Genomic DNA, 16551 nt, shown 5'->3' with positions numbered 1-16551 from the left:
TGGGACCTGGGGAACCAACCCTCAAACCGGGGTCCTTAGGCTTCACAGGCAAGTGCTTAACCGCTAAGCCATCTCTCCAGCCCGATCATTTGCTCATGTTTTGTACATACATTTACTTCAGAAAGGTTTTCCAGGGGCTGGGAAGATAGCTCAGCTGGCAGTGTCTTTTTGTGCAAGCATAAGGACCTGAGTGTGGGTCACCAGAGGCCATTTAAAAGCTGGATGTGGTAGTGCTATAATTCTAGTGCTGGGAAGACAGAGAAAGGAGAATCTCTGGGGTTGACACTGTCTCCAAAAAAAAAAAAAAAAAAAAAAAAAAAAAGATGGAAAGTGATTAAGGAAAACATCTATACTAAGTGAACTCACACAAACACAGAAAGACAAATGCCTCAGAGAAGAAAGACCTGAGAAGTTGTAGTGTGGTAAGAAAAGCCTGCATAGACTTTGGCCTGAGGATGGTATGTTTTCTGAATGTTACTGTCATAAAAAATAAGCCTAGGTAGGGACTGGGAATATTTGTCAGTGGCTAAAGATGTTTGCATGCTGGGAATATTTCTTAGTGGCTAAAGATGTTTGCGTGCAAAGCCTGCAGGTTTGAATTCAATTCCCAAGCCACCCATGTAAACCTGATGCAAACTGGTGTGCAAGCCTCTGGCGCTCATTTGCAGCAATAAGAAGTCCTGCACACCCCTAAGCACACTCTCTGTCTCTCACTTTCTCTCCTCTTTCTCTCTCTCACACACCAAAATTTAAAAACAAACCAAGTATTTAGCGCAAAACAAAAGAAGAAAATGTCTTGAGTGCATCTCAGGAATTGACTATCCTCTACTCATGCTGACTCCAGAGTAGGAAAGACCACATTCATTCAAAAGAATTTCCTGAGAGAACAGGCCACCTTTGAGACACTTAAAAATTTTTTTGTTTATTTTTATTTATTTATTTGAGTGTGACAGACAGAGACAGAAAGAGGGAGGGAGGGAGGGAGGGAGGGAGGGTGGGAAGGAGAGGGGGAGAGAGAGAGAGAGAGAGAGAGAGAGGGAGAAAGTGAATAGAGAATGGGCATGCCAGGGCCTCCAGCCACTGCAAATGAACTCCAGATGCGTGCACCCCCTTGTGCATCTGGCTAATGTGGATCCTGGGGAATTGAGCCTCTAACTGGGGTCCTTAGGCCTCACAGGCAAGTGCTTATCCGCTAAGCCATCTCTCCAGCCCGAGACACTTTTTTTTGCACAGGGTTCCCTATATCCAGTTATCCATGCTCAACTCAACGGCTGCTGCACACATGGTGAAAGTGGTCTGGCTACTGCCTGACCTTAGTGTCATCCACACAATAGTAGATTTGCAGACAGAAACAACACAAGCATTAGAGGTCAGTGTGTGGCAAGGTCAGAATCCCTGCAGGCAGCTCTTGAGAGGACCATGTGTGAAGACAGGAAGGTGAAGTCAAACATACGAGGAACCTGGAATGTCTTCCAAGCAGAGCTGCGGGCAGTGAGTGGAATGTGGTGGAGACATCTGAATCCATGAACCAAATTATCCTTTTTCCATTGCTGTTTATGTCAGGTATTTTGTAACAACCACAAAACACTGAAAAAAGCAGGTATGTAACCTGAAAATAGTCACCATCTAGTCTTAATCTAGTACAGGTTAGATCTTGCCAGACCTACATGCTCAACCTCCCTTGCAGCGGTCCATGGTGGAAGGGCTTCTGCCAGCTTACCTGCCCTCCCTCTCTCCAATTCAGTTTGAAAAGTGTGTGTGAGTGTGTGTAGGTGCATGCATGTCATGGCATGCATATGGAGGTTAGAAGACAATTTTCTGGGTATGTCCTCACCTTTGGACCTCATTTGAGGCAGGGTGTCTCTCTCCAGATCTTGCTCTGCTATGCTCATCTTGTGATATGGTTCTTTGCTGTATTTACTACAAGTTTCCTGGAAATTCTTCTGCCTTCACCTTCCTTCTCAATGACAGTTTTTATTGATTTTACAGAAGCCCAGCATGGAACCTGGCTTCCAGCTTCTCACATGGCTTCAGGAAGGACTGAACTCTGGTACTTAGGCTTGACAGCTAGCACTTTGTCCACTGAGCCATTTTTTCATTCTCCAAAACTATATTATTGGGGGCGTGGGAAATGGCTTATTGGTTACAGCATTTGCCTGTGAAGCCTAAGGACTTGGGTTCAATTCCCCAGGATCCACGTAAGCAGATGCATAAGAAGGCACATGCATCTGGAGTTCTTATGCAGTGGCTATAGTCCCTAGCATGCCCATTCTCTCTTTCTCTCTATGTTTCTTTCTCTCTCGTAAATAAATAAATAAAATATTTAAAAAACTATATTCTTTAAGAAAGATAGAAATATGTGAGAACTGTATATTCTCTTTATTTTTTTATTTTTTATTAATTTTAATTAACATTTTCCATGACTATAAAATATTGTATATTCTCTTTTAAATAGAAAAAAACTTGTTTTCACACTTTCATTTTTGTTATACTATCTGTAGCAGACAGCTTCATGTTCTCTGACATAAACTTCCTGATCAGGCACAGTTATGGAGGAAGGAATTTATTGAAGCTTACAGATCCAGGGGAAGTTCCATAATGGCAGAAGAAGCTTGCCTGCCTTCACAGGACCAAACACACAGAGAGAAGAACACAAGCCAAAAACCAAAAGCCACACAGCACAGAACACTTTAGGAACTCCAGCTAGGCACACTTTGCATATCTTTGGATTGAAATCTCAAACCCACCACCACACCTTAAGATCCTCCCAGTGACACTGCCTCCAGTCAGGTGGCTGCAGATGCAAACTACACATTAATAAAACACTGAATATATTGGGGGCCATATATTCAAACCACCACACAATCATTGATACACAGAAAGGACATTTATGGTTTTTATATGGTATATATACACAGAGATTTTCTGGAACAAAATGAATTTAGTTTGGGTTAATTAATTTCAACTAACAACATTCTCACCTCAGAAATCATATTTTCAGAAGAATCAAGTGTTACTATTGCAGCTGTGAAATGTGCAGTTCAAGGGCCCTTCGGGAGAGCTCAGACAAAATAACACTGGTCACTGTGGTCTCCCTCATCACTGAGGACATCAGCTTTGAGACAGAAAAGCCTAGAGATAGTTTTGAGCTGCTTCTACCTTTCTTCACACTCCCCTCCCCCAGAAATACCTGGCCCTTTCTTGTCTGAAATGGCCAGAAAAATCTCACTGAATCAGCTTTGCCTCCCCAGGAAAGTTCCCACTTCTTGGGCAGGATGTTGAAAAGCTAACATGGAAAATTTCAGAAGATAAATTAGAAGCCAAGGTTGACCTGGATCCTTGGAAGGATAAAAACATTTTACTCAAGCTTTCAGAAATGTTTGATAGCTAAGGTGCTGATGAGAAAACAGACACATACACATATACCCACACCCACAAATGGTACTCAGTTTTAACTATTCTAACATTTACCAAAGTTGATCATTGTTTTTAGTCATGGATTTGTCCCAAATCAGAAGTATACCTGTGAATTACCCAATATGTGCACATTTTCAGTTCCTTGGGATGAGATTTTCAAGTTCCTTAAATCATCATTTTGCCACTCAGGCATGGTGGCGCATGCCTTTAATCCCAGCACTTGGGAGGCAGAAATAGTAGGGTTGTCATGAGTTTGAGGCCACCCCGAGAATACATAGTAAATTCCAGGTCAGCTTGGGCTAGAGTGAGACCCAATCTCGAAAAACCAAAAAAACAACAAAACAACAACAACAAAAAACCCCAAACCCAAACCAAAACCAAAACCAAAAAAAAAAAAAAAAAAACCAAAAGAACATTTTGCCTATTTAATACCATTGTTCAGCATCTTTGAGAAAAAACATTCTATAGCACACAAAAACAAGAGACCAAGTGATGAGGGTGCAAGAGAACTTCATGACTCCTGGAGGTGTTTGTTATTTTGGGTTGTTTTCCACTTTATGATTTTTCTTTAATGTATTTTCTTCCTGTGCAAAATGTCACGTGAGTTCACCATGGACAGCTGCGACCATACAGACACGTCTGCTACTTTCCTAGTTGAGGTGTGGAAGAGGCAAAAGCACAAGGAACATGCCGCTCTGTTTAAAGAAAAAGATGATCACAGTGATCACTTCATAGCTGACAGCCTGTGATGGAAAATAACCAGAGGCTGAGGCTATTGCATAGTCAATACTCATCTCTGCAGATCAACTACTGTACTTTCATGTTTTCTCAAGATACAAATATTCATGATAATGAATTGAAGTGTAATAGATACATTTACCAAATTGAAGATTTGTTGACACACAGATTCTTGTAGAAGTTTTGGTTGAAGATGTTGTCACTGGATCTGAAATTCACACATGTACAGTAACTGTCATGACCAAGTCAGAAAGGACGTCTGGGCACTACGGGACGGTGAGGGGCACAGCTTATTTGGGGCCTATACACTCCACGCAGAAAGAAGCAAGAACCAAGGACAAACTAAATCTGTCAACAAGACAAGAATAGATAGCTGGTTCCCTGTCAGGAGATGAACCATCCATAGCACAGCAGCTAGGGCCCAGGTGAAACCACGGAGGAACTGGCAAGATAAGCAATTGTGCAGCTTTCACAGCAAGCCTGACAACTCAGGCCAGGGTGATGGAGGCAGACACTGAGGATTGTATCGAAGCAAAAGTCCAGATGCTGCTGAGAGCTCAACACTAAAGTGGACTTAAAGCACACCCACCAAGGCTCAGGGAATTTTGCAGAAGTGGGGGCAGAAAGAATATAAGAGCCACAAGGCAGGAGGGAATATCCAGAGGCATTGCTCCTCTCCCTGCAATGACTAACTGCTGCTCTTACAACTCATAACCCACAACACCATGGCAAATTCCAGCAATTCCACTATGCAGGGCCCTCAAAGGAGTAGGGGTAAGGATGAGGGTAAATGATAGTTCCAGCCTATGCTGTATCCGTACAAAGCTTCTACTTAATAAAAGAAATGTTGTCTGGCTCTTTGGTGATTAGCCTTCATATCATCTGGCTTTTTGTAACTGAATCCAACCCTGTGGTAGGGATGTTCATACAGTGCCACTCCAGATCATGGTAGCCCAGATGATACTAGGAAAAAGGCTACTTTTGGCCAAATCAAAATCAAAACAAAGCTGGGTGTGGTGGTGCATGCCACTAATCCCAACATTCGGGAGGCAGAGGTAGGAGGATTGCTGTGTGAGTTTGAGGCCACCCTGAGACTACACAGTGAATTCCTGGTCAGCCTGAGCTAGATTGAAACCCTACTTCAAACCCCCCCCCCCCAAAAGCCGAATGTAGTGGCTCACGCCTTTAATCCTAGTACTCGAGAGGCAGTGGTAGGAGGATTGCCATGAGTTCAAGGCTGCCCTGAGACTACATAGTGAATTCCAGGTCAGCCTGGGCTAGAGTGAAACCCTACCTTGAAAACCAAAACCAAAACAAAATAAAACACCCCCCCCAAAAAAAGAATCAAAATAGTGGATACTTAACACTGTGCATCTGCAACTGGGAAAGTAATTCAAACATCTCACATGTACAAGGGAAATCAGCCTCTTCCATCTCCTTTGGACTTTCGGTGTTAAATGTGGCTCAAAGTTCCCCAGTGCATTTTAGTTTTCTCATAAAGGTTTCTTGATCTTGAGCTGGAGAGATGGCTTAGCGGTTAAGCGCTTGCCTGTGAAGCCTAAGGACCCCGGTTCGAGGCTCGGTTCCCCAGGTCCCATGTTAGCCAGATGCACAAGGGGGCGCACGCATCTGGAGTTCGTTTGCAGAGGCTGGAGGCCCTGGCGCGCCCATTCTCTCTCTCTCTCCCTCTACCTGTCTTTCTCTCTGTGTCTGTCGCTCTCAAATAAATGAATAAAAAATAAAAAAAAAAAAGGTTTCTTGATCTGTAGTGAACTATACACAACTTGATGTGTAAACATTGTCATTAATGCTTTATATTTATGTATTTATATATTTTGACAAAAGATCTTGTTGTGTTGTCTAGGCTGACCTTGCACTCACAATTTTTTTTTTTTCTGCCTCAATCTCCTGAGTAGCATAGGTCATGACAACTATCTATGTCATTCTCTTATAGGAAGTAGGTAAGGCTGAACTGAACACAAGTCGTCAACTGTCCAATTTTTTTTTTTTTTTTTTTTTTTTTTTTAGGTAGGGTTTCACTCTAGTCCAGGCTGACCTGGAATTCACTATGTACTCTCAGGGTGGTCTTGAACTCACGGTGATACTCCTACTCTGCCTTCCGAGTGCTGGGATTAAGGGCATGCGCCACCATGCCCAACTTGTTCAAATAATATTGAAATACAAATTGTAGCCAAGTTGTTATGTACCTCACGGCCCTTTTGTAGAGGGCACCTCCTCTTCCTAGGCTATAAACAAAACTAGTCATATGGTATAGTAGGACAATGCTGCTCAATTCTAGAATCATAACAAAGTCTATTATAAACTATGGAATAATATTTGGTGACTTAATGAAAAGAACATTTATTTTTTCCAGGTACAGCTTATGTTTGGTTTTGAGTACAAAGACCACCTCCACTCCTGGAATGCTACTTCTGGAGATCTTCTTCTCCTCGTCTCCACATTGTAGCCTTGTAGACAGTGTTGACATTTCACACTCTGTCATGGTTCAGCCTGTGATCAAAGTGTTCTGGGTTCACCTGGAGAAGAGGATACAGAATGTTGAAGCAGCCTATGGAGATGCAGGACAGCCTGGCTTTCCAGTAGTTGAACCTGAGCTAAAGGTCTGAGTGGCCCCAGATCCTAGGACAATACGTAACACACTACCTGTTGTTCAGCTCACAGATGTTGACTGAATCAATAACTGTTGAGCCATATAGGACACTGAGTGAAATGAGAATGTTCAATCAACATATGCAGGATATGTCTTTAGGCTAATGTTATCAGGAAACAAGAGACTGGGAGGTGCTACGTGATTAGGGCTTCCTGTGTCCCCATAGAGTGGGGAATTCTCTGCCTGAAGAGAGAGAGATTCCAGGGGCAGGGATGTGCATATTGGAGCTGCTCAGGTTGTGGAGATTCCTGATGATAAACAAACCATAAAAATTTTATATGTAAATTTAAAATAAGTGAAAAATTGTTGTTTGGAATTTTGAATATACTGATTAGGCTGAAGACAGTTATCAGTTATCATCTGGTCAGTATGTCAACTAGTACTCTCTTCCTGGGATGAGGCAGTCAGCAGACACTCTGCCTTCAAAACGTTGATAAGAACACAATGCATGCCCTTCCATTTAAGGAAAGAGAAATTTCACAAGCGCAGAAACTCTAGTCTGTTTCTGGAATACTAGGATGAAGAAAAATAAAATCTGGGAGAATTCAGACCAAAATAAAACAAATGCCAAATCCCCATCTACCTATAGTGGGGTATGACACATTGTGAGTTCCAGGCCCTCACTTTCCTGACCTTAATTGAACCCACAGCAGATCAACAGGACCCACCCTCTAGACTCCCCCCCCCCCCATGATTTTCTCTATCCTCTGGACTCCTGTGGTATAATTTGCTTTTAGTCCTATTCAGGCAGAAAGGGAGAGGAACAGACCTTGTAAAAGGAAAGCTGTAAGAGGGATCCCTGGCACCTAAAGAGAATGATCAGGGCAGGCTCTGGAGCCTTGGTAGTTAAGGACCAGGCTTAGGCACAGAAAGGGATCTTGTAACTAACCTGAAAGGCATTCCTGCTGCATGCTCTCTCCATGGTCCTGCATTCCCCGCTCACAAGGACAGGGTGCCTGGAGCCTGTCACAGCACCAGCAGTTCTGAGTAGCACAAGCAGAGATACATCTCCCCAGGATGTGATCTGCGACTCATCTATTGTGGCTGGGGGTGGCTGGAGTGTGGATGGGAAACTATTGTTCAGGGCTGTTGCGAGGAGAGGGGGCATGGGTGGCTGAGCCACAGGAAAGGGAGTGAAGAAGTGCTTAGAGGAAAGCTTCGAAATACAGGAAGAACTGGGCATGGAGATATGCTGGGTGGGGTAGTGGGAAGAGGTTTTCAGAGGAGGCAAAGCAGTAGGGCAGAGAACAGAAAGGGATGGATTAGACTGGACATCAGGCTGAAGGCTGAAAGCCTGAGCAGGCAGGTGAGGAAGGCAGCCTAGAGGTCGAGGAGCTCGCAGACGAGGAGCATGAAGACGATGACCCGTGCGCGGAGGACCAGAAGGACGAGGCTGCAGGTGAGACGGCAGTATTCCAGGAAGCTTTTCGTTCATCTTTTAAAACGACCCTCCTGGATTCTCACTTCACCTAAAGTCACTGTGGAAATGAGATTTTGCTGATCTACTGCAGCATTAACCTCATCTATCATTCCATAACTCAGTGCCCATTAGGAGCATGTGCCCCTCCCTTCTGGTACAGTGAGTAGATTCCACTGGCCAGGGAAATGGCTGCTGTGTCTGTGTCTGGAAGTGATCTTGTAAAGCAACAAAGAGAAAGACTGGGGTTGTCACCTTACTTCCTGTTCTTGGGATATGATATCATCTGGTCCCTCAGTGGACAACGGTTGATCAAAGAAAAAGGATAGAATCCTCGGGATCAAAACTGAAGGGAAGAAATGAGTCAAGATACAATAAGCTGTTTTTGAGCAGTCCTGAGAGAAATATTTAGAACTCCAAGAGCCTTCATTAAGAAATCTGATATATCTAATTAAATAAAACTATTTTCCTGGCCAGTGGAGTCTACTCACTGCATCAGAGGAGGAGGGAACACGCTCATAATGGGCATTCAGTCATGGAATGTTGGGAGTGGTGATTGTGAGGTAAATACTGACCAGCTGTGGCACAAACTCAGCCGCTCACTGACTTCTATTGAAGTATGAAGTCTGGAGTGTCTGTTAGGAAGATGACTAAAAAGCTTCCTCCAATCTTCCCATCTCACCTGCAGCTGTGTCCTCCTCCTGCTCTCTCCCCCTTTTGTCATTGTCCTGGTCCTCGGGCACCTTGTCCACTAGGATACCTTTCAAACGTGCCTGTTCTGGCTTCTAGTCCACAGCATGGTTTAGAGCCTGATCATTCCCTTTCTGTTCTCTGTCCTACTGCTTTCCCTCATCTCAAAGCCCCTCATCATTACTGCACCCACAATATCACCATGCCCTGCTCTTCCTGTATTTCTGCTCTTTCCACAAAGACTGTCTCCCTTGGCTCCAGTGTCCGGCACTCCTTCACCAATGCCCCTACTCCTCCTAACACCTACTCATACTTTCCTATTGTCTACACCCACCTGCAGTCCAGCCAGCCCCACCTACAGCAGGTGAATCACCAATCTCATCCTGGGAGAAGCCTCTGTGCTGGTGCTGCTCAGAACTGCCAGGGAATGCAGGACCATGGAGCGGGCACACAGCAGGAGCTCCTCTCAGTGAGGCACAAGACCCACCTGTGTGCCTGAGCCTGGTTCTTGCTACTGAGGCTCCCCTTCATCCTGCCTTCATCATTCCCTTCCCATGCCAGGATGCCTCTGACAGCTTCCTTTTTCCAGTCTGTTCCTCTTCCTTCTGCCTCATCAGCAGCCTGCCTGCGTTACTACATAGGAAACTGGCTTCTCTGTGGAAGTTGAACTGTGAACAGAGACGAAATTGTGGGAGCAGAGTAAGGAGGATAGAGAAAGGAGGGAAATCTAGGGGGCGAGTCCAGTTCATCTGCTCTGGTTGAAGTGAGGCCAGGAAAAGGAGAGCCTGGAAATCACAGTGGTATACCTCCCTCTATAGACAGATGAGGATTCAAAGTTTATTTATTTTTTTCTCTCAGATATTTTTCCTCATCCTAGGACTCTAAGGCAACACAAGAGACTCTGCACTTGGGAAATACCTCCTTCTGGAGGAAAGGGCCTTCAATGTATTCTTATCAATGTCCCAAAGGCAGAGCCACTGTCAGCTGCCAGGACCACAGGAAGCAGGTGTAATTGAGGAATTGCCACCAGATGGCATACAACATAAAAAGCTATTGACTGTAATAGTCAATAATATCAAAATCCCAACAGAAATATTGGGAAACCTTAAAAACTGAAAGTGTAAGCTGACTAATTGACTAGAGAAAGGGAACCAGCAGGAGCAGAATGGGGAGAGGGCATTAGGGTGATTATGTTCAAAATACATCATATACATGTATGAAAATGGCATAAAGAAACATTATAATGTATAATTACTATATGTTTGAAAAAATATTCTAGGAGCATGATTCTACAAAAGTAAAAATAGGGCTGGGTTGCTTAGTGGTTAAGGCATTTGCCTGCAAAGCCAAAGGACCCATGTTTGATTCCCCAGGACCCACAGCTAGATGCACAGGTGGGTGCACACATCTGGAGTTTGTTTACAGTGGCTGGAGGACCTGTGTATGGTGGCACATACCTTTAATTCCAGCATTTGGGAGGACTGCCATGAGTTCGAGGCCATCCTGAGACTACATAGTGAATTTCAGTTCTGGCTGGGCTGGAGTGAGACCCTACCTCGGAAAAAAAAAGAAAAAAGCAAAAAAAGGAGGAAAAAAGAAATCTAGAAAAGGCCATTATAATTTACAGAGACATTCCAAGGGCTAAGAGCATCCAAGTCTATAAAGAAAAGTTCTTCCTTACCAGCTATGAGGTCTGATTCTTCAAAACACAATCTACTTGCTATAACAATTGGGGAGTGGCCCTGCTGAAAACACAAGTCAGCAATGGCATAGGACAGAGCCTAGAGGCAGACTCTCTCACTCAGCGTATGCATTCATTTGTACCTTAATGCTTAGAGGCCACAATGGGGTAGCCAGTTCCATGCTGCTGGGATGAACAAACCAGACAAAGAAATGGGATTTATTTTAGGCTTACAGATCCAGGGGAAGTTCCATAATGGTGGAAGAAGCTGGTCCCCTTCCACTGATCCATCCAAGCAGAAAAAGCCACCTCAGGCACCACAAGCAAGCAAAACCAAAGCAAAACAGCAGAGAACCCAGGCAGAACTCATGCTGCATACTTTACTCTGGAAACAGATCTGCCTCCAGTAATACCTTAGGGCTGAACACCAGGCTCCTCCCATGTTGGGCCGTGAGAGGCCCAGATGTGAGGCCTAGTGGAACTTCCTGAGCCTAACTGCCTCTGCCCAGCTATGACTCAGCAGGGGGCCAAATGGCCTCTGGCCTGCCACTTCTGCAGAGGAAGTTAGAGTCCCCGCTCGCGTGCGCTTACAACCAATCATCTCAGAGGTCTCGGTTGGCCAGGAGAGCTTTTTGGGTGGTTGGACGCTCATCGCAGGCCTGGCTCTTCCCTCAGCACTACCTGAGCGGGTAGGAGCCCAGCACTCCCACAGTAACACCTCTTCGAGCCAAGCCACTGAAAATCCAAGTTACATGCTTTAATAAAAAGTATGAATTTTTTAGGGGATATAAATTTAACTACCACACACAGCAACAGTCTACTGCTAATGTAAATGGTATATTACATTTTTCTACTTATTTTCTGTTGGTAGATCTCTGATTCTGGCATTGACTGAGAAGAAAAGATAATACTTCTACAGAAGTCGAGAAAGTAGCTGCAGAGACTATTGTGTTTCTCTCCTGTCCAGTGTTGCTCAATCCATATTCTCCGGGCATGACCAAATGCCATCTCCTCTAATGAATATTAGATACAAAAGCTCAGTGATGGCCTGGAAGCACTCACGGCAAGTACAAAACAGGTGCAGCGTACCTGAGCTGCCTTAGGTGGCTGGGATGCTTCTAGAGCACATGTTAGGACTCCAGAAACATAACATGGGAGTTGAGGTACAGAAAAAGCACTTACAAAATCTCCAACCCATCTTTCTCTTTGAGCCCCTACCCAGCATAGTGAAAGGCCCAAGAATTCAGAAGCTCAGAAATACTATCACGCTCCAAAGGGAGCTTAAGCGGGCCACCTGCATACCTCAAACTCCAGGCTTTACTCTCTGTTGGAAGCAAGTAAAGAATCCCTCTTCTCATTATATCAGAGCCCGCTCCTAATATAAAACTAGGTAAAAGGGCATGAGATAGCCCTCAAGGATGGGAAATGAGTAATAAAGTGAACCACTTATTTGGTTTCTGTAAATAGCCTGCACTATAAGCCTTACACTATAAGCCTTAATAGCCCACACTGTAAGGCTTAGTAGCTCACACCATAAGCTGTAGCAGCCTGCCTCAGACCACCAAGGTCATAGGAGGCTGATACCATACTCTGCTACCCCCACCTAAGGAATTACACAAGTGCTGACCTCCAAGGTCATAGGAGACTGGAACCACACTCTGCTACTCCCACCCAAGGACCTGCGCAAATGCTGACCACCAAGGTCATAAACTAATTGGCTTAGAAACTATGGGGTGGCACCAACTGACTGGCTAACACCCTGTGGGGCTCCTAATATTAAAAAATGATTGGTCTAAGGCACAGGCTTTGTTAGAAACCCTATAAAAACTGTCCTGTTCCTGCATTCGGGGCTCTGCAGTCCTCTACCCCTGTGCGGTGTACGACTGTGGGCCCCAGCGCGCTTGGAATAAAATCCTCTTGCAGTTTGCATCAAGACCGCTTCTCGTGAGTGAGTGATTTGGGGTGTCGCCTTATCCGGGCAGAGCGTGGGGACCCCCTGCGGGGGTTTTTTCCTACAATAGCAGTGGCCTAGCTGCCCTATTTGTGGACAAACCACTTGGTCAGGCTGGGGAAAGCTCAGTTAGCAGGGCCCAAACAGCACTGTGACTTGTCTCCAAGCTGACAATGTGGCTTTTCAACAGAATTTGGGCTAGTTCCCTCTTAGCAATGCCTAAGCAGGTGTTTGGATCTCATGTACATTGCTGCTTAGGGGTCACAGACTCAAGGATAAAATATCAGACAGGACTGAAAGCTTTGACAAACATGGCAGCATCATTTAGAAGCACTGAGAAGTCCAGAGGCACTCTCCATGGCAGAGGAAGTGTCAGGACAAGGAGCCAGAGTGGGTTGAATTCTAGTTTTACCTTATTACTTTGGGAACTATATATCAGTTACTAAGTCATTTGGTGACCAAGTTTCCTTGTAAAAAATCTTATGAGGTCCCTAGGGGGAGCAGTGAGATCATACTTAAGAGTGTCTACTGCACTGTGTGGCCCACAATAAGAGCTCTAGAAGTGTAGAGTTCGTGGGGGATTTTTCTTAAATCAACATGATTGTCACTGAAACTGGATAAGGTGGACATGAATATGAAAATTAAAACTTAGGCATAAGGTAAAAAGCACTCAGGGTGGCCTGGGGAGAGTATGTTCAAGGATAGATTATCCTTTTGTTCAAATAACAAGGAGGGATGTGAAGGAAAGAAGGTTGAGGGAAAAATCATTCAAGTTACAGAACTGAGTAATTTACAATAATGTTACAAGGCATAAACTATTTAACTTGCCATCTTTTATATTTTCTTTCAGAGTAAAAAAGCTGTTTTTTTTGTGGGTCCAAAGTATAGATGTGGAAGTACTGCATCCTTGACCTTCTAGTACATATTGTGACAAGCTCACCACAAGTGCCAAGAAGTACAAGTGTGGATGGTCCAGTCATGATCCCCTGCACAGATCCTTGGGGTCTTGTAGATAAAAAGCTACAAGGGGTCTGCAAGTACTCCATACTTTTTGTTACTATAAACTCAGAGACAATAGCTTCACATGAATTTTGTGGCAGTATACAAAACTATGCTGCCCCAAACACCAGATCTCCATGCTGGGGACTCCTCTAAGGTAAGTAAGTTGAAATTTCATAATGGTGTTTAAGGGCCATAGTCTTAAGCGGTCCCAATGTGAGGACCTCCTTTGTGGAGACAGTGAACTCACCTGTCTATGTGGACACACAAAGCCACACTCAGTGAGCACTTCTCGGCCTTGTGGTTCCTCATAAAATTAGCTATAAAAAGGCCAGGCAACACTGATGAAGAGGGATTAGAAAGAATGTAAGAGCCCCAGCTTGGGAAGGTGTACTCTGAGTCAGTGTCATCTCCCTACCTCCACGGACTGACAGGTGTATTCATGAACCCATGCGATTGCTCTTAACTCCACTGAGAAGGCCGTCAGTGGAATGGGAATAGGGGCAAGGGAGGATAGGAGGATGACCCAATGGAAATATGACTGTTAATATGCTCATATTAAAGTTCCCAGTGAAGCTTACTTAAAAATAAAGTTTTTACATCGATGACCCTGGATAGCTTCTATAAAACTTATGTCACAATGCTCGCTTGTATGAAGTTCTCTGTGTGATCCCCTTCAACAGAGCCAATGTTTAATTGACACCTGGATACTGATCACCTGGTGTGCTGGATAATGTCCTAGGAGATGGGCCTCTAGTAAGACCCAAGATTAAGATTTAAGTTCAGGTCCCACTACTAGAAACCAGGCTTTCGTGCATCCACACAGGCTTCTTAATAATTCTGCATCTGCTTTCTAGGCGAACCCAGACCATCTTGATCCAGGCTGAGCCGCTTTAGCGTGAAATCCTTCACTGTTTACAAGGCTCCACTGCGGAGACAAGGAGAAGATCTACACAAGTAGCATCCCAGTGGGGAAGCCACTCTTTGTACTGAATACCCAATACGTGCCTTATTTACATAAATAAATGTTCTTTTTGTTTTAAAAACAAACTATAACAAATCTTATTCCAAAGATAACACTAATCTTTCTTATGAATCTACAATTGGGCAGCATTCCTGAACGCCCTACTTCATTTAGTGGGGTGTGAGGTACATAGACACGTACATTACAAAGTGGTTATAGCTTGTGTCTCAACATGTACACTTGAATTGGTTCAGTCACATCTTTTGCTGTGAGACAACATTACTGATAAATAAACAGAAGCCAGCAGTATTTATACTTCTGGCTTTTTTTTTTTAAGGTAGGGTCTCACTGTACTTCAGGCTGACCTAGAATTCACTACGTAGTTTCAGGCTTACCTTGAACTCTTGGCAATCCTCCTACCTCTGCCTCCCAAGTGCTGGGATTAAAGGCGTGTGCTACCATGCCCAGCTACTTCTGGTTTTTGTACAGTTCATTACATGTGGAAAACCTTTGAGCCAAACTTGAAATGAGTGAGACTACTTAGGGTCAAGCTCAATGCCTTTTTTTTTTAATGTGCTGAGTTTCACTTCTCTCATTTCCTCCCAAGTGTACTAATTCAAACCCTCATTAACCAATGTAAGAATTTTTCTTTTTTTCTTGTTTTTGGTTTTTCAAGGTAAAGTCTCACTCTAGCCCAGTCTGACCTGGAATTCACTTAATACTCAGGGTGGCCTCGAACTCATGGTGATCCTTTTACCTCTGCCTCCTGAGTGCTGGGATTAAAGGCGTGTGCCACCATGTCCGGCTTCCAATGTAAGAATTTGAAAATTTCAGGCAAAGATGGTATATATGATATCCTTAACCTTTCCTTGTAGATCCTTTATTCAGCAATAAATGATGATAAGGGATAGATACACAGTATCTAAGTGAATGGGAAGAAAATACCATCAATGAAGACAGCTAAGACATGGAGAATACCGAGCTGATGAATGCAATGTGTTTGTGTGTATGTGTGTGTGTGTTCTAAAATCCATCAACGAATACAGGAGTCACGTCACGGCCCATGTTGCACTAGTGTGTTTAAAATCAGATGGCCCCCATAAATTCATGGGTGTTCCATGGTTGGTCCCCAAGTGGTGTCCTCTTGGGTGGTGGAGCCTTATAAGAATAGCCATGCTGTTAGAAGCAGGTTTAGGGGTCGTATAGCCAGCTCCCCCCAGCCAGAGTTTGACTCACTTTCCTGCTGCTGTTTTCCACATGCTGTTTGCAAGGAGGTGATAGGCATGCTCTGCTCATGCCATACTTTCTGTCAGGATGCTTCCCCTTTAGACTGTAAGGTGAAATATGTACTTTCCGCCTATCAACTGGTCAGGTGTTTTTCGCCCAGCAGTGAAAAGGTAACTCAGCATCCACCTACATGTTCACACTTTTACCTTACCTTTGAAGCTGCTATGTGCATCTTTGGAAAAATGGCTCTAAAGAGAAGATTCCCAAATAGTACCATTGTAAAATCACTTAAGATACCATCCATGAAAGTCCATTTCTCCATGCCCCGAACATTGCTCAGGAACCTTACCCTACTCAGGGAGACCCTGTCCCAAGTGGCAGGCAGCTAAGCACTGCTCGCCCTTTGCAGCCAGTGTCCAGCCTCCACAGTGACAGAGGCCTCATTTGGAGCTTTTGTGAACAGGGTCAGGGCCTGTGCACCCTGCAGTGGTGCACTTCTCTAGAAAGGGAGAAGTCATGAATGCTGCACTGGCCCTGTCCTCACAGACCAATGAACAAATGGCAGTGAAGGGGTAAGGCCAGCAAGGCACGAAGTCAGCAGGATCCTTCAGACTGAAGAGCCAGTTATCTAGAAACTGACCAAGAAGATGTCTCTGAGGTTGACAAAAGGAGAAGTGGGACAGCAGGTTACTAAAGAGAAGATGGAGTAGGCAGATGCAAAGCAGTGACACGATGGGCTGAGAGATGGCTCAGCTTTAAGGCACTGCTTGCAAAGACTGATGGCCTGAGTTCAACC

This window comes from Jaculus jaculus, chromosome 5, assembly GCF_020740685.1.
Source record: "Jaculus jaculus isolate mJacJac1 chromosome 5, mJacJac1.mat.Y.cur, whole genome shotgun sequence".
Classification (NCBI taxonomy): Eukaryota; Metazoa; Chordata; class Mammalia; order Rodentia; family Dipodidae; genus Jaculus; species Jaculus jaculus.
This window is presented reverse-complemented; position numbering follows the sequence as displayed.